Genomic DNA, 18852 nt, shown 5'->3' with positions numbered 1-18852 from the left:
TTCTGAAAGTCATTCTTGTCTCTCAAGTGAATTATATCAGTTGGACGCCCTATGTGAATATCTGTTGTGTGCACCCATATAGTCTCCATTCCTTTCTTCTTTTTTTCTTACACTATCTAACGATAGGAGACGGGTAGCACCATTTCTACTTTTTGAGTAGTAAAAAACATTACTTCAATTCATAAATATAAAAAATGAAGAGAATACAGATATACAAATTATCATAGGACGAACAAAAGGATTTCAGTGCGGAACAAACTCCACTTCCCCTTTTCCCCTTTTTCTTTAACTAACCTTTCACCCCACCTTTAGAGTTGATGCCCCATGCACATTAATCCAGGCTAACCTTTCACCCCAGCTTTAGAGTTGATGCCCCATGCACATTAATCCAGGCTCACCTTTTACCCAAGCTTTAGAGTTGATGCCCCATGCACTTTTATCCAGGCCAGAGCCGGCCTTATCGAATTTGATGCCCTAGGCAAATTTTTTGTGGGCGCCCCCCCCCCGCCGATTTCCCAGCACACATGCTACTGCCAAACCCAGAGAACCAATCCCCCTGTATCAAAGCACATGACAGCTGTCCAGACCTTGCAAGGGTGGGGGTTCTGCAGAGTGCTGTGGGGTAGGGGCACCACTGCTGGGTGACAAGGTAGAGGGGAAGGATGGGGGCTGTTAGAGGGGAAGATGGGAATTGGTCTAGTGTTTGGAATGGGAGGAATCAAGCACATTAGATGGAAGGTGAGCTGCGTTGTGGAAGAGTGAATGAAGATGAAAGGCTATTTTGCATAAACACACAAAGCATTGTGCATACTTAAAAAGCATAGGGTTTATACACACAGCAAAGGGAGTACTCATTGGCACAGCACATTGTATGGAGACAGAAATCATACAAAGTAGTGTACAGAGACACAGTATTGGTGGCACAGCAAAGTGATCATTACCATTAGGCAGCAGCTTGGGACGTCACTGACTGGTGGCTGTATGGTCCTGGTGCTGGGCGCCGGCCTCTTAATGGTCCTCCACCTCCAGCAGCAGCTGGTGCAGGTGCATCATTTAGCTGAAGGATAGGTGCAGGGTGTCCAGCTTGGAGTTGGCGACCACCCAGGGCAGGCTGGAGTGCCTGGGACTATGTAAAAACCGGACCCGGACTACAAACCGGACCGCCGGACAGGACATCAAAATCTGCAGTCCGGAGCTTGTAGGGTCTGGTCCGGGGGGTGTCCTGTCCGGGGGGTGTCTTGTCCGGGGGAATCCCTGTGATAGTTATCACCAGGGACATGGGGGAGGGGAGATTACAGCCTCCCCGTGTGGTCCGGACCGTCCGGTTTTTGCTACATGCCCGGACCATACAGGGAGGCTTTATTCTACCCCTCCTCCTCTACCTGGTGACAGGTGTCACAGGCAGCCCCCCGGACAGGACATCCCCGGACAGGACACCCCCCGGGCCGGACGCTGCAAGCTCCAAAATGCAGACTTTGATGTCTGGTCCGGCGGTCCGGGGGTTTTGTCCTGGTCCGGTTTTCACCCATACCCGGAGTGCCTTGATCAGCATCCGCATCAGGCCTCTCCCGGGCACGCTGTCTGCGGTCCTCAGATGCTGATTGCTCTCCTTGGAGGTGCAGGGCGCCTGCTCTCTCTTGGGCTGCTGCTGGCTGTGGCTGCCCTGCTTCCTCCTGATGTCCACCGCAGCCCCATCTCTTACTTCCGACCTCCGCACTCCCATCCCCCACTTATTCCGCAGCCCCGCTTCCTCCTTCCAACCTCCGGAGTCCCACTTCCTCCTGTCACCCACCGCAGCCACACTGCCCCCTTATGACCTTCGCAGCCCCACTTCCTCTGCAGCGGCAGCTCCACTTCCAATCTCTGCAGTCCCGCTTCCTCCTCCTCTGAGCTGTCGGTGCAGTGTGGATACAGGAGCAGCTCCTCACAGCCTGTGGGCCCTTTCATGGTTGTGGACGCCGGTGCAATGCACCTCCAGTAGTCCGCCCCTGTCAATCAGCAGAGGGTGAGCGGGCGCGGTGCCAGTCAGGAAGCTCAGAGCCAGCGGCGCTGACATTTGGCTGGGAAGCCGGCAACCCTTGGGCATAGGCCGAAGCCCTAGGCAACTGCCTAGTATGCCTATGTCTAGGGCCGGCTCGGATCCAGGCTCACCTTTTACCCCAGCTTTAAAGTTGATACCCCATGCACATTAATCCAGACTCACCTTTTATCCCAGCTCCCGGTCTTGGCTCTGTCACATCTGTTATGGACCACAAGTGCAGCGCACACAATATAATGATGTTGCAACGCACTGGAGCTGAAGTTTGTTTTAGTATAGTCCTTCCCATTTGCCACATTTGCCCCCGAGATGTGTTACTGCTTAAATAATCTCCAGTGTGTGTTTTACATTCAATGCACTGTAGGTTCTAAAACAACATAAAACAAGTCATGCCAATGTTTACTATGTTGACATTGTTGCAATGTCAACAATTTACATTGTGACATCTGAAAAAAGATGACATGGACAAAATGGTGATATACGACATGTTGACATTGTGACTATGTCAACATTACTATTAGGGTTCGTGATAGGCTTAGGGGATACTGATTGCGTTTACAGTTAGCATTACATGTAGTTTTAGATGTTAAAGTTAGGGATACCTTAGAAATGCATTGTCAACATTATAATTGTTTTGACATGTCATCAGTGCATGAGAACCACCATGAAGAACATGTTTGTCGACACTCCTAGTGGCGTAATGAATTTTGGTGTGAAAACATCCACATAAAACTCTGAGCCCCTCAGGACATACTGTATTGCTGTTTTGAATAGTACATCCAGGTGATACAGTATACTGTGTCTGTTAGGAGACTACTGTTATTGTGTGACACTGACTACCACTAGAAACTCATGAGAAGATAACAATAAGTAACTGGGAAAAGGTTCTATTGTCATCCAGCTTGAGGCAAAATAAACAGCGGTTTTAAGAGAACATTCATTTGCTCCACAGCAGTACTTGTAGAACGTGCTAATACGCTATAAAAGTTACTAATAGAAAACTCATCTGGCCTGAGAACTGCGCTGAAGGGGGTTTAATGAACATTAGCTTGTTCCCAGCAGGATGCAGGTTAATGTGAATTACAGTGATGTACGGTATTGACCATTGGCTTGCGTTGTAAGCAATAACATGGAAGGGATTATATAGATAACCACAGTTTTCCTGTAATCCCCTCTAAGCAATATTTATACATGTATGCATGTACTGTATGTAGGTATGTCTGTGTGTACTGTATGTATGCCTGTTTGTGTATTAACCACTCACATAATAAAATCAATCTGGTGAGAGAATAAAGGGCACATGACAAAATTGCCAGAAATAATTCTACCTGGAATATACTGGCCGGAGAAGGCTGTACACGGGCCTCCTCCCCCCTTAAAGCGTTGCTGTATATGGGCTAAAGACTACATATATATTCACCAAAACAACATAGGGAAATAGAAAAATGGCGCAGTGAGATACTTGATGTTCTTTTTGTATTACAGGCTCCTCTTTCGAATTGACTGGAGTTATTCTCGCATTGGTATTGATGACCGGATCAGCAAGTGTTCAGTAAAAAGAACATAAACATTGAATAATTAAAATTTGTATAAAGAACTATATGAGTGTCACTTAGTGTAGACAGATAATATGATGAGAAAAATTTCTAGATTCCATAGGCGTACCAAGACTCACGTTGTTCTACGGAGATGTTCCTCTCATAAAGGTATCTTTGGTATGTCCTTGGAGGGCTTTCAGATTACTCAGTAGGAATCCTTCTTCATCATAAGATACTGGATGTCTTCCACACGTGCTCAAATAAAAGGTAGAAGGTGTCTTAGATTCCAATATATTGTGAACAATTGCTTTTTAACAATTAGGTGAGTAAGTGGGGAGGCTGAACAAAGATGGTGAACTTTTGGCAGCGTACCTCACTTACGTGGGTAAAGTGAGGGAGAACACATGTAAAGGTTTCTTTACTTTTGAAGAAAGAGGGCGTACCCCTACTCACGGTGTGATTAGATGGTTTCAAACCTGTAAAGGTTTCTTTACGTGGATTTCTCCCTAGTGCAATAGATTATGGGACTGTGTGGATCCGGTGTGCATCAATATAAAGTGTTTGACGTTTCCCTCACGTGCTCAAAATAAAGAAATGAAAAAAGTGTCTGAGGTTCTAATATTCTTAAGTATTATTTGAAATTTAGTGAGTAAGTGGGAAGGCTGAATGTAGGAGGTAAACTCTTAGCAGCGTACCTCACTTACACATTTAAAGTGAGGGAGAACACATGTAAAGGTTTCTTTACTTTTTAGAAAGAAGGGCGTACCCTTACTCACGATGAGGTTAGATGGTTTCAAACCTACAAAGGTTTCTTTACACGGGTCTCTCCCTGGTGCAATAAATCGTGTAGCTATGCGAATCCGGTATGCATCAATTTAAGCCAGAAGATTTCCCAGTGTAGGTTTCATAAAACAGAGATTTTTTCAAGATATAACTTGATATACAAGATTTTTTTTAAAACAATCACTATTTTAGGGGCCAAAATATAGTGGCGTACCTTACTCACCCCTATTTATGGGGGAAACACGCTTATAGCGGTTTCTTTTCCAAGGTGCTTGTGGTTGGTGTGTGGAGAAGCCAAATGGAGCCGGGAAGCCAATGTAAAAAAGGTATCACCGTATATTTTTAATCCAGAAAAACTTTATACATGTCCCATACAATGGATTTCGTGGGCCAAACCCCCAAAAAATCCAGAATCCAATACAAAAAATCCTTTCACAAAATTGAACAATAAAAAATTATTTTTTAAAAAGTTGAATAAAATCAATACATACATCCGAAAAAAGTGTGTGGCTGTTCACTCTCCTCTGGCAGGATCTACATGTTTCGGTCTCTGTGACCTTTATCAAGAAATTGACGAGGAGGGAGTCAACTGAAATTGACGAGGAGGGAGTTGCTGGTGTGCTTCTCAGGCACTTGGCTCCAACTGGAGGACCAAGGGATTTAGGTGTCCCTGGACTGCTGACAGTCCTAGCCACAGTTCCTGAACTAAACACTGATTTATGATTGGTCTTCAGGTGACGTATAAGGGAGGATGTCCCTAGGTGGGAAAGATCCTTACCCCTGCTTATTGGAACTTTACATAATCTACATATGTCAATACATTTGTTGTCCGGATTTGGTTTAAAAAAATTCCAAACCGAAGAGGTGGATTTATTGGTCCTCTGCCCAGGCATGACGATGGGCTTTTTCATCCCATGGACAACAAATGTTTTCCCCCTGGTGCCTCATTTAAGCAAACCACTTCAGCATCCTCCTCGTCAACTTCCTCCTCAGCGCCAGCTACATCAATATCCTCCTCCTGGTGTACAACATTGAGACCTTCATTATTAAAATCTGAAACACGACTGTGGGTGATCCTTCCAGCATATGCAGAGGGCGTACTGCAAATGGTGGAAGGAGACACCTCTTCCCGTACAGTGATGGGAATGTCCAGCATCACAACCACCGACACCCTTGGACTCTCCTTGGGGATTTGTGATAAAATGTCTTTAGCAGGCAGAGTTGTTTGCTCTATTTTTGTCAATGACAGCTTAACTCTCTCAAATGTACTGTAGTGTGGGGGGAGAGGAGGAGGACTTTGATTGTCATGTGAAACTGAACCACTAGTCATGCAAGTAGGCCATGGCCTTAGCCGTTCCTTGCCACTCCGTGTCGTAAATGGCATATTGGCAAGTTCACTTTTCTCATCCAACGATTTACATTTAGTTCTTTGACCGAACTTTGGCTTCGATTTTACATGCCCTTTACTTTGACACTGGGCATCGGCCTTGGCAGACGACGTTGATGGCATTTCATCGTCTATGTCATGACAAGTGTCAGCAGCTTCAGAACTACTAGGAAGCGGCTCTTCATCTGTCCCTATTTTGGATCTCCATTATTTTTGTGAAGTTATGCCACAGGACAGCACCACTGGAGTGCAATTATATACGTCAGTAGGTAAGCCCCAGCAGACAGGAAATATACAGCAGTACATAGGCAGTGGCCACAGCAAACTTGAATTATAGACTGCGGTAGGTACTGGTCGCCAGGGGCAACAGCCGACTGGAATTATATACTGCGGTAGGTACTGGTCGCCAGGGACAACAGCCGACTGGAATTATATACTGCGGTAGGTACTGGTCGCCAGGGGCAATAGCCGACTGAAATTACAGATGGAGCTGCTTCTGTTCTTGCAGGGGCTGGCAATTCTATCGCCAGCCCCCGCCAGCGGCCGGCTACCGCTAGGGGCACGCGCACAAGAGATGCTCACACGCCCTGTGGTAACGGAACCTGCCAGGGGTCCCCGACACCTCCCCCACCGTCACCGCCGGTCCACCTCACCGCCCTGACCCCCCCCTGGCAGGGGGGCAGGGAGACGCTGCCCAGCCGCCATGATACTGGGACGCACGTGCGCATCAGATGCACGTGCTTCCCAGTCCCTATCGCCGGCACTCGCCAGTGAAAGGAATCATGCTACATCTGTATATACTGTGGTAGGTACTGGTCACCAGGGGCAACAGCCGACTGGAATGATATACTTCGGTAGGTACTGGTCGCCAGGGGCAACAGTCGACTGGAATGATATATTGTGGTAGGTACTGGTCGCCAGGGGCATCAGCCGACTGGAATTATATACTGCGGCAGGTACTGGTCGCCAGGGGAAACAGCAGACTGGAATTGTAAACTGCAATAGGTACTGGGAGCCAGAAGCAAGAGCAGACTGGAATTATATACTGCAATAGGTACTGGTAGCCAGTAGCAACAGCAGAGAGCAAACTGGAATTATATACTGCAATAGGTACTGGTTGGCAGGGCACCAGCAGACTGAAATTCTATACTGCAGTAGGTAGGTAAGTAGGTAGGTACTGGCAGCCACTATGCAGTGCAGGGCAGGCACTAGCAGCACCAGTGGACTATACAGCAAAGGCAGGACCCAGCACAAAGGAGGAGAGATAGTACACAGCAGTCGTCCTTGCAATGGTGATGATCCCACTGAGCAGAGAGGAGAGACACAGTACACAGCAGCACACGAGGCCCCAGCAGAGACAGTACACAGCAGCACACCCTATCCCACCCTGCCCCTAGACTGGAGTGAAGATGGCGGCACGGGGAAGCGGAAATGAAGAGATTCCATTATCTCGCAAGAATCCGACGCCAGGCGATGACGTTTTGCCCGCATGCTCAGATCTGAGTCAGACGGGAAGCTCTGAGCGCCGCTTGGATTGATGACGTTCATGCGGGCTCGGATCTGGGAAATCTGAGCCAGCACATCTCTCCTGTTTTACATCAAGGATTTGGACTTACGTCTAATTCTAAACATGTCCTTTACTGTTTAAAATTCACACACAAGTGTGTTTCCTCCGATGACAGCTGACACGTATATCTGAACCATTACTCATACGCGGGATTTTAAAACAAGAGCATTCGACACTTATTGGTTTCTCAGAAGACTGTTCTTTAAGTGTTCTTAAAAGATAGAGATGAAAACAAATAAACAGTCTTTGATCTAGAGTTCTGAAGTAGTACAGAGAAATCAATTATGATACAACTGAACTTGAGATGTGAAGCACTCAGCTCCTTCATTAATGACTCTAGAAAACCTGGCTGTGGTGGACTATGCGACCGCTATCTATTTGCTGAAAGGAAATTAAGGTATTTGCAAAGTATTATACACAAAGTGCACTGAGCAAATATAGTTATACAGATGAATGAAGCAAAGTGTCTATTAAATTTGCTAATTTATTTATAGAGTTTGTATTATGCGCCCCCCCCCAAAAAAAAATGGCACTGCAAAACAATGCTCCGCCCCAGACACCCACAAAGCCCCGCCCCCATCTTTTGATTGGCCCACAGGCCAACCGGTCAAACACAACGGATGACCATTGATAGGTAAAAATATCGATGGTCATCCATTGCATAGTTTAGCACCATCAATGGCCAGCTGCACTATTGCCATCAATGGCAACCATTGATGGCACTGGCAATGATGGCCATCCCTACTCTATGCTGCTGCCCTGCCTGGTGCCACAAAACCCAGGTAAAGTGTACCCCCCCATCTCAGCACCCCCATATAAATATTCCAGTTATTACATATTTGGTATTCAGTACACTAATCCATGTAATTTTTTTATTCATGGAGCTACTGTAGTTGCCATTTTGAATCTATTTCATTTTATTCTTTAGGTTTAAACTTCCTTTTATGCTCATTAATGGGGCCCTTAAAAAAACCTGAACTTTAGCAATATACATTAAAATCGAACGAGAATGAGGGCAGCCATAGGGCTCTAATATATTCCTTGTAGATTCAGTCAAATAAATGTACCATACTATAATATTCATGCATTAGCTTTATAGCTAGATTACATTACTTGGGAAATGAAGATAATTCTAAAAGACATTGGTGTCTTATCAGCTTCACTGTTAAGTTCTATCACTGCTACATTATTGATTATTCAACCATTTGTAATTACCATTTACTGCCACGTCAAATATAAATATTATACTCTTGAGGTGCTAATCATTGTGATATAGGCCATGCAATAACGGGAGAGGTCATATGTTATATAACTGTTAGCTTAAACACCAGATTACAGTACTGAAAATGTGAAACATGTATTTCCTTAATGCAAGAATGATCTGGAACCTCATGCAGTTGGTAAAACAGAAATGTAAAGACAGAATCAGCAGTAAAACCCAGCTATGATTTCATTTGTTCCCACCCAGTGATTCCCATGAAGACGTTCTATTTCGGACACACAGTAACTGGGTTTCTAGCATTACCCGTTACTGGAGGTATAATATAATCTTTAATTTTTACAAAATCAGATCCCAGATCTTGCAGGATTTGGTTGCTAAATGTTATTGCTGTATATGTATCTGCGCACACAATTATAGCATAAGCTACAATGCCAAGAAGCCCGATTACAGGTTAGAGTACTAGAAATATCGGGGTAGTTGTATGAAGCAGTTATAAGGGAGAAATGCCCATGGCAACTAATCAGCACTGAAGTAACATCTATATTTTTGCATAATATATAATTATAGAGCAGCTGATTGGTTGCCATGGACCACTGCTCCTCTTGCTCATTTCTCCCTACTCTTTTTTAAATTAGGAAAAATCCTGGTATTGTGCATTTTTTAATTCCAATTCCTGGGAATTAAAAATATGCCCTGCTTTAATGCTGTCCAGAAAATCCAAAGGATGCTACGAGCAGTGGCGGCTCTTACCCTTTTGGAGAGGGGGGGGGCTGCTGAAATGCCCCCCTCTCTCTCCTCCGCTGCCTCTGCATCCGCTGCGCTCCCCGTCTGTTCCGGTCCTGGACGTTGGTCCCCTGCATGGCGCCAGCGCATGTGCAGTAACTTTATACATACTGCGCATGCGCTGGCCCAAGCCTCCATGGGCTGCCTTTGCAGCAGCCACCGAAGCTTAATCGGGTTCCTGGGTCCGGCGCATGTGCAGTATGGTCCGCGGTACTGCAGACCATACTGCACGCATTGGGGGCTGCCTCGCATTTGTGCACAGAGAGGCATCCCGGAGGGAGGGAACATCTTCCAATGGGACTGCCTTGAGTGACTGGCAGGTCGGACTTCCAATGGGAAGTCACTGCCAGTCACATTGAAGCCAGAGCAGTCTCACAGACTGCATCTGGCTTCACTTTAGTGATAGACAGTGGCAGATTTTACCTGAGGGGCTGCAGCTATGGGGCATGCACCCTGCAGTGTTCAGAGCCGACTGGAGTGTCCGAACAGCATCACACTATGGGCCTTATTCTGGTCGATGCGTACATTTCCGAATTCTTTCGGAAGGCGTTTTTTAGCCGTCTGCGCATGCATAGGCAACTGTATGCGCATGTGCCACGCACGGTCTCCGTACTCGTTCTCACTAATACCGTACAGAAATGTGCACCGCATTCACTCGGGAAATATGGGCGTAATATGGGCGCCATTCGGAAGTACACAGGGGCGTAGTTAGTGGGCTAAACTGGGCGTAAACATGGGCGTACACGAGGGAGTGCACTAATTCTGGTAGGCGTGCATTCGGATAGAACACCGACTGCAAACGAACCAAAAGGCAGGAAATATGCGGTCTCCATAAGCAAGTATTGCTTTGCGGACACCACTCGGTCATGCGCTAGGCATTCGGATCGCCCAATTAGTACGGCCGCACCTGAACCAATGTCAGCTGACGTGCAATTATGATATAATATGCATACATAAAACCTAGATAAAGGGGTAACAATGAATAAATAGCACTTCACATGATGTAAGGGTTATGTAAAGTGGTAGTAATGTGTTGAAGTATCTATTAGGATTTAATTGATTCCAATTACAAACAAACACTTTTGAATGAGGTTGCCTAATTGCATAAGTGTGTAAGTGTGACAGATTTATGAGTTCAGATAATAGTCGTGAAATACACCGCATCGGTGCGTACGGCCAGCTTCCAGTCCGTTCAGACGCTGTAAGACCGTGCAGAATATGTGTCCACCGCACACGCAAGGTTTGGATGTCGTCCGTAAACACGTCCTCTTCTTAAAGAGTGAGTCCGTCTGAATGCGGAGGACCGGTGGGCGTTTCTTCTTACCATGTCCGCACAGCGTGGCGTGCGGTACGCTCCGAAAATTCGGGACGGACCGCATCCTACCGCATCGTACATCCTACTCGCATGGAACTTTTGAACACAGAAAAACATTGAATTAAGAATTATTTATGCATGTTATGAATTTAGACCATGGGTGCATTTTATTTTTGCAGACTGCAAGATGTCAACCAGCAGACTGTATATAAATAAAATAGAGACAAGCAGAATAATCTCAATTACTTTAACACAAGGATGGGGAACCTTTTTTGTGCCAAGGGCCGTTTGAATGGGGAAAAAATCCTTCGAGGGCCATACAGTATGTACAAATTGTCCTGCTGCAGCCTTCCCACCCTCCAGCGGCTGCCGCTGAATAGGACTGACAGTCTCCGGCTGCTGTTGATTAAGTTGATTAAGAGAACTACCGACCTCTCGCGAGAATTCCCCTGTACCTGACTCCCGGCAGAGCTGCCGGGGCGGGTGGGCGGGCCACTCAGACTGGCTGTACGGCCCCCGGGTCTGAGGTTTCCCACCCCTGCTTTAACACATGTACTGTATGTCACTGCAAAATGTTACATATATATATATATATATATATATATGTATATATATATATATATATATATATATATATATGTGTAGAACCCGGCACTCTTCCACTTCAGGTGAATCCACTGCAGGTGAATTGCTTGGGTGCCTTCTGTAGACTTGGGTCCAGAATAGAAGAATAAAAAATTGCGGCACTCACAAGACTTGATTAATTGCAAAGAAACAAGGCTTTAATCCGACATGTTTCGGGAAGTAACTCCCGTCATCAGGGATGACGGGGGTTACTTCCCGAAACATGTCATATTAAAGCCTTGTTTCTGTGCAATTAATCAAGTCTTGTGAGTGCCGCAATTTTGCATTCTTATATATATATATATATATATATATATATATATATATTGCTACTTATTGAACTATTTCCCAATGATATAATTAGAAAGAAGGCATATGTACTTTTACAAGTATATACTTTAGAACATTTGTAGGCTATACAGTACATGCATTTTTATATCCTTTCAAAGACTATACGTTACTGTAGGAAAGATCTTTCATGCACAACGCAGCAAACAAAAGCAGAGATTGATTATTTAGGAACTTCCAAACTTGCATACTAAATGAGATATTTCTCCTGGCTTTTCTGTGATCAAAACCAGACCTGCAGCATAAATCTTCTTTAATTAATACAGTATAAGGAACAAATTATACAGAGGGTTTTATTGGTTTTCTCTAATCTCTGCATGATGCGAGGGATAGATCACCATTTGCCATATGTTTCCTTTCGGCACAATATTTATAATTTCCGCAGGTTCCACTTCCATACTTTGAGCAGGAACCCATTTATTCCAGCAGCATAGTTGTTATTGATTGCTAAAAGGAATGCAAATATAGCGTGTCTAATGATTGTTGGTATCTATTGCAGTGATAAGCCGATACGGAGCTGGTAATGGAACGGTCTATTCAGTGTTTTCATAGTACTTATTACTTAGTAGGAAATTATTAAGTAGATACTCATAATTGTATCTTCATCTACAGTATATATCTACCAACATCTATCTATCTATCTATCTATCTATCTATCTATCTAAGTCTGCAGTTTATGGCACTCAGTGATAACGAGGGTACACAGGCTCCGGTGCCTTCCTCCAGGTTAGGACTCCATACGAGTAGGCGGTGAAATAAGGCATGTGTGTTGTGTCTTTTGTCCGAGTGCCGCCGTCCTACAGATTTCTATCTATCTATCTATCTATCTATCATCATATTGCTAAAGCTGTGGATACATTGTAAGATAAAATACTTTGGTGTAAATATACTAGGAGTGGACTGTAAGCAAATTGTACTGCCATGACCAATCAGCAATGACGGTTGCCAACATTCCGACTGGTCCGATCATTGGCCATCTGTATCAGGCAGTATATGGTCACAATATCTCCTGGGTGTCAGGCTACCAGATGCATTGGGGTAAATTTACTAAAATAGGCGTTCTATTAAAAAAAGGGATGTTGCCAATAGTAACCTATCATTTTCTGTCTATTATCTTCTAGAAGGTGCTAAACAAATAAGAAGTAGAATCTGATTGGGTGCTATGGGAAAAAATCCCATCTTCAATAGAACTTGCATCTGGTGGCATGACACCCAGGAGTTATTGTAACCATACACTGCTGCTCATTGATCGGATTTCATGCCTAGTTTTCGGCAGTACACTTTGCAGTTATCACCCCAATAGACTGACAATCTGCAGATCAGAAAAATAATTGCATAATGTATGACTGATTTTCATCTTGGGTAATGGTGTGTACACACGGTCAGCCGACAGCGGTGTTCATCAGTGACCCCCGCATGGGGATATGGACTTAGCTGCAACTGCCGACCAGGTCGCGGCCCTCTACCCAGGTTCCTCTGTGACTTTGGCAGGGTTTGATACTTTGGAGACTGGTAGAGCAAAGATGTTATGGGGTACTTAAACCATCGCTAGTGATCAATGGCACTGAATGCTTGGTAGCAACACAGAGGGCACAGAGGAATGTAGGTAGCAAGGTGTACACAGTATAGGGGACTGAGTACCGTGGGATGCGGCCTCAGAGACGGTCGATGGTATTCGATGGTGCGGCCTGGGAGCCGGAGGAGAGTACTTGTGATGCGGCCTAGGAGCCGGAGAGGAATACTCTGTGATGCGGCCTGGGAGCCGGAGGGGACTCGATGGGGATCGATGGTAATCGATGGTGATCCCTGGGGATCGCTGGAGCGGCCTGGAAGCAGAGAAGTGACGGGCATGGGAACCCACTGGTATCCGATGAGCAGGTAACCTGGGCTACACACAGAGAGCTGGATCACACAGCAGATGGAACTCGTGGAAGCTTCTGGCAGGAGTGGAATAACCAGGAATGCTGAGGATGGAAGCAGGTAACAGCGGACTCAGGTAACCGGACCTCTGGAGCAAGTGGGGAGTCTTGAAAGGAGCTTCACGCTGGAGAACTTGCAGGGGAACTGACAAGTTGTTCAAGACGGGGAGGAGACTGAGAAGCAGGCTTTTATTCCTCCAGGTGATTAGGGAATCAGCCGCAGGATTGCGGAATTAGCCACAGCAGCAGTACACAGACAAGGAAGTAAGCTGGAGTTTACCTGGATCATGTGACCCACAATCAGGACAGGGAATACACCTGGAGTCCTAGGTGACACAGGGAATGGCTTGTAAGCAGGAGACATCATGCCAGGAGTTGCAGACTGTACCAGCAGCTGATCTGCGGAGCAGATAACACCAGCGTGCCGGTAAGGGGCGCACGCGAGCGGCATGAGAACCGGGGTTCCTGACACCATGGCTATTTGTAATTTAGCTGCATTGCATATATGTCAAACTACAGTAGTTTGTCAGCTTGTTTAGTGATTGCTTTAATAGGTTTACAAAACAATAAGGTCAAGGGATTGATGAGGATCTAGATGCCTAGGATATAGTCAATAAAGTCTAAAGCTCCGTACACTCTAGAAAACCTGCACCACGGGCGATATAGTAAATGATATCAGCTGTGGCTATTGGGAAACGAAATTGTTCAGTGGCGTCGCCGGGACCCCCTGAACAGGTCTTTGTTTATATAGTCAAAATCAACTTTAATGTTCAGCCGATGGTCTTTAACAGTGCTGGTATGGAACATAAAGGGCCCACCAGAGAATGTTGTGATTGGGGCCCTTGTTTAGAGGTGTGGCTAATTTAAAGAGAGGGTGTGGCCAGTTGCCACAGAGGTTTGGCTTATCCTAGGAGAATGCAATATTGATGAATATGTAGTAAAGATTTTTAGTTTATGCCTGATAATGTACCAGATTAATAATGGCAATGCACTGTAGAAAATATACCATTGCCCCAATAGGAGGTAGGGGTCCCAAGCAGCGAGGCCCACCATGGGTTTCCCCTGCACCCCTGTGGGCCAATCCAAACCAGCTCCTATTCAATGCTGTCTTTCCTGATAGCATTGAAGAGGCAGATCAAGAGAACAGACCTGACTTTAAAAGCTGTCGGTCCCATTTTGCCTAGAACGGCCATGAATTGTCGCGATCATGGCCGGATCTTGAAAATCCACTGCCGGTTACGCAGACACTCCTCCTTTTTGCCAATCAGCAGGTGGGACATTGAATCCTGTCTGTCAATTTGCGGATGAGAAAAACAAAGATGGGTCAGGGTCACGGCTGTCGGGACGTACCGAGAGTCATGACCCGGGATTGAATACCCCCCTAAAACTAATGTAATAAAGTGAGAGAGACAAAGTTTAACCAATCAGCTCCTATCATGTTTCAAGCAGAGCCTGTAAATTGACAATTAGAATCTGACTGGTTAGTACTTTATTTAGCTCCAAGCTTGATAAGTCTCCCCTAAGATGATCCCCCACAGTTTGGCCAATTGATAAGGGAGGAGGTTGATGTCTAGAATCTAAGTATTATATTAGTGTACTTCTAGTCAGCTAGCAATATGGCATTTGTTTCCCAGAAGCCTGTCTTGCTGATAGAAGGGTCTTATGTGCATTTACTAATCAATGAAGAACTGAAACCTTGTGTGACGTGTGCAGAATATAGTGGTATAGCCAACACAGATAATGTATATCCGGAAAATGATTCTTTCTTCATTGACAATACAGTACCTCTACAGTAAATGCAGACTTTAATCTAAGTACATGCTTATCGAACTGTACTATTATAGATGCTAGTGTAGGATAAGATTGCCAGATTAACTGATTAATCAGTGGCACCTGTGCGATATACATTATTCATGGGTGTGTTGATTGCAAATTGATACAGATATTTGCTTATACTGTATATGCCTATTATGTTTGCTATTCTCTAAAATGTACATAAGGTTCCCATAGAGAGAATAAGAATTCTAGTGTAGATGTAGTTTATGTAGACTTTAGTAAGGCTTTTGACACTGTCCCACATTACAGACTGTTAAATAAATTTGAAAGCTTGGGATTGGATTGTAAAATAGTTGAATGGATAAGATCTTGGTTGCAGGACAAAAAACAGGGAGTTGTAGTAATTAAAGTGCATTCACAGGAGGGAAATGTTACCGGTGGAGTACCCCAGGGATCTGTACTTGGACCAGTGTTTTTTAATATCTGTATTGGTGATATTGCAAATGGAATTGAAGGTAAAATGTGCCTTTTTGCAGATGACACAAAGGTATGCAGCAGGGTAGACATGACAGGAGGGGTAAAACACATGATTTATGACCTAGGTACAGTAGATAAGAGGAATGAAGAGCATGGCAACTAGAGTTTAATGCCAAAAAATGCTAGATCATGCTATTGGGTCTCAAAAATCCAAAGACTACTGTAAATATAGTATAAATGGCACTATAATGGAAACTACTGAGGAAGAGAGGGATCTAGGTGTCACTATTTCAGGGGACTTAAAAGCAGGTAGGCAATGTAACAAAGCAATGAAGAAGGCAAGACAGATGTTTGGTTGCATAGGGAGAGGTATCAGCAGTAGAAAGAAAGAAGTAACAATGCCACTGTATAGGTCATTTGTACGACCTCATCTAGAGTATTGTGTTCAGTTCTGGAGGCCATATCTCCAGAAGGATATCAATACATTAGAAGTTGTACAAAGAAGGGCAACTAAAATGGTGCATGGCGTACATCATAAAACGTACCAGGAAAGACCACAAAATCTTAATATGTATAGTTTAGAGCAGAGAAGGGAAAGGGGGGACATGACAGAAACTTTCAAATATATCAAAGGTTTTAACAAGGTACAGGTGGGAGACATTCTTCACAGGAAGAGGAGCAGCAGAACATTAGGACATGCACTGAAACTAGAGGGAGGACGTTTCAGGGGAAATTTGAGGAAACATTACTTCACAGAAAGAGTAGAGGATAAGTGGAATAGCCTCCCATCAGAGGTGGTAGAGGCAAATACAGTAGAGCAATAAAACATGCTTGGGATAGGCATATTGATATCCTTACAAAGAAGTAAGGATCAAATATAGGCCCTTATTCTGATCGGTGCGGATATTCCCGCATTCTTACGGTGCGGTCCGCACGCCACGGTGTTTTGCCGCGTGCGGCCATCGTCCGTAGAAACGCCCACGGGTCCTCCGCATTCGGACGGACTCACTCTTTAAGAACAGGGCGTGTTTACGGACGACATACAAAGCATGCGTGTGCGGGAGAAACACTCCGATTCGGCACGGTATTACAGAGTATTACAGAGTATGCTCGGGAATACCGCATCCGAACGGGAGCCAAGCGGTGCTACCGCACGTAAGCGGAGTATTTACGCCAAACAACCCACTATGAAGTATCTTCTGCTATACATCACATGACCCACTTATTCAATTACCTATCCTCATAAAAAAATGCTTATTTGGAATTGGAATCAATTAGATTCCAATATATCCTTACAAGCATGCCTAACACATGCATTGCACACATTAACCCTTACAGCAATGTAAGTGCAATGGTTTGTATTACACCCTGTGTAAAAGATTATAACCAATCTACACATATACTATTTAAAGTGCAAATAAAACCAGAGGTAGGCCTGTGCAGCAGCAGGCATCGGGCCAAGCCGATTTGGCCGCCTTGGCCGAGGTGCTTGGGGACATCAACCAGCAGGGAGACTTGGCATCAGAACGGGTGCGTAGGACCGAGGAGATCCTGGCGAGCTTGGTCAGCACCCAGCAGTCCATGGCTGCGAGCATGCAGGCCATGGCTGCAAGTGCTCAGGTGCTGGCCGAGCAAGCCACCCGCCAAAATGATCTCCTCCTCCACCATAATGAGCTTATGGTGGAGCTGGTTACCAGCAACAGGGTCCTAATGGCATCCGTTTCTGGTGCATTACCAGCGGCAACACTCCCTGCTGGCAGGAGGGGTAGACCAGCCAACCCCTCCACATCATCTGCTCCACCTGCCCCAGCATCTGGCCGTCCCCGAAGAGCTGCTGCACAGGCCAAGGAGCCTACCAAGGCCAAACGTGGTCGGAAATGAACTTGTGGCTGCATTAATCTCCGCCGTTATGTGTTCCCAAATCTTCCATTGTGCTGTGTGTGTCAGCTTCTTGTGTCCAATCACGTGCTGAGGGGAACCAGCTGAGCCCTTGCTTCATATGTCCTTTGTGGTTCCCCTGTTGCCCTCTTTTGCCTGCCATTACTGTCAGCTGTACTTGAAGTGATGGCCATGGTACTATCTTGTGAAGTCCCCGGTTGTGTTCCAAATGATTCTGCTGATGGTGCATATGAGCCAGCTGCAGGTTGGCCTGCTGCAGAAGGGCCAGGTGTAGGGTGCCCTGCTGTTGAATGGTCAGGTGCAGCTTGCCCTGCTGTAGAAGGGCCAGCAGCCTCCTCATTTCCCACTGGCTGCATGTGCAGTGGCACATAGGAGGTGCTGGAGTCCATCTGTGTGCAATTATATTTGTTTTGTATTATTATTTATTTTGCGGCATTCCTGCCATGTTGTTTATTGTTTGTATGTATTATTTTATGGTCATTGCATCACACTGGCATTGACTGTGACATGAATATAAATAAATGTGTTTACTTTACCCAAAATGTGTGGTTTCATGAGTACATGTCAAATACACATGTGTATTGCTAGTATTAATATTCTGTCATGTCCATTGTTAGCAGTTTGAAAGTGTCTGACAAGTACAGCATATGTGGGTGTTTAGTACGGGTTCCTTGAAGCAGCAATGGTTTCAATTAAAGCACTGACAAGCGTCCTATTAGTGAGTAATGAGTAAAGGAGTCGATTCTATTGGGTTCAGGTGTTAATGGTTGTAGTCATTAGGCGTACGTTCGCCTACCGCATGAACGAGTGGTGTCCGCAAAGCAATAGTACACTTGTGGACACCGCACATTTCTGCCCTTTTTGATCGCGTGCATTCGGAGTGGTTTCCGAATGTACGCCCCCCAACATAAGTGTACTCCCCCGTGTCCGCCCATGTTTCCGCCCCGTTTTGCCCACTTTGAAACTACGCCCATGTGTCATTCCGCATGACGCCCATAATACGCCCCTATTTCCCGACTGATAGCGGTGAACAGTTTTGGACGGGATTTGCCCGAACTGGTACCGAGTCAAGGCGTGGCACATGCGCGTAGCGTTCTCCACGCATGCGCAGACGCCATAAAGACGCGATCCGTAAGTACGCGGTAAAGTCCGCGTCAATCAGAATAAGGGCCCTAG

The sequence above is a fragment of the Crinia signifera genome, chromosome 7, assembly GCF_055691185.1.
Source record: "Crinia signifera chromosome 7, ASM5569118v1, whole genome shotgun sequence".
Lineage (NCBI taxonomy): Eukaryota > Metazoa > Chordata > Amphibia > Anura > Myobatrachidae > Crinia > Crinia signifera.
This window is presented reverse-complemented; position numbering follows the sequence as displayed.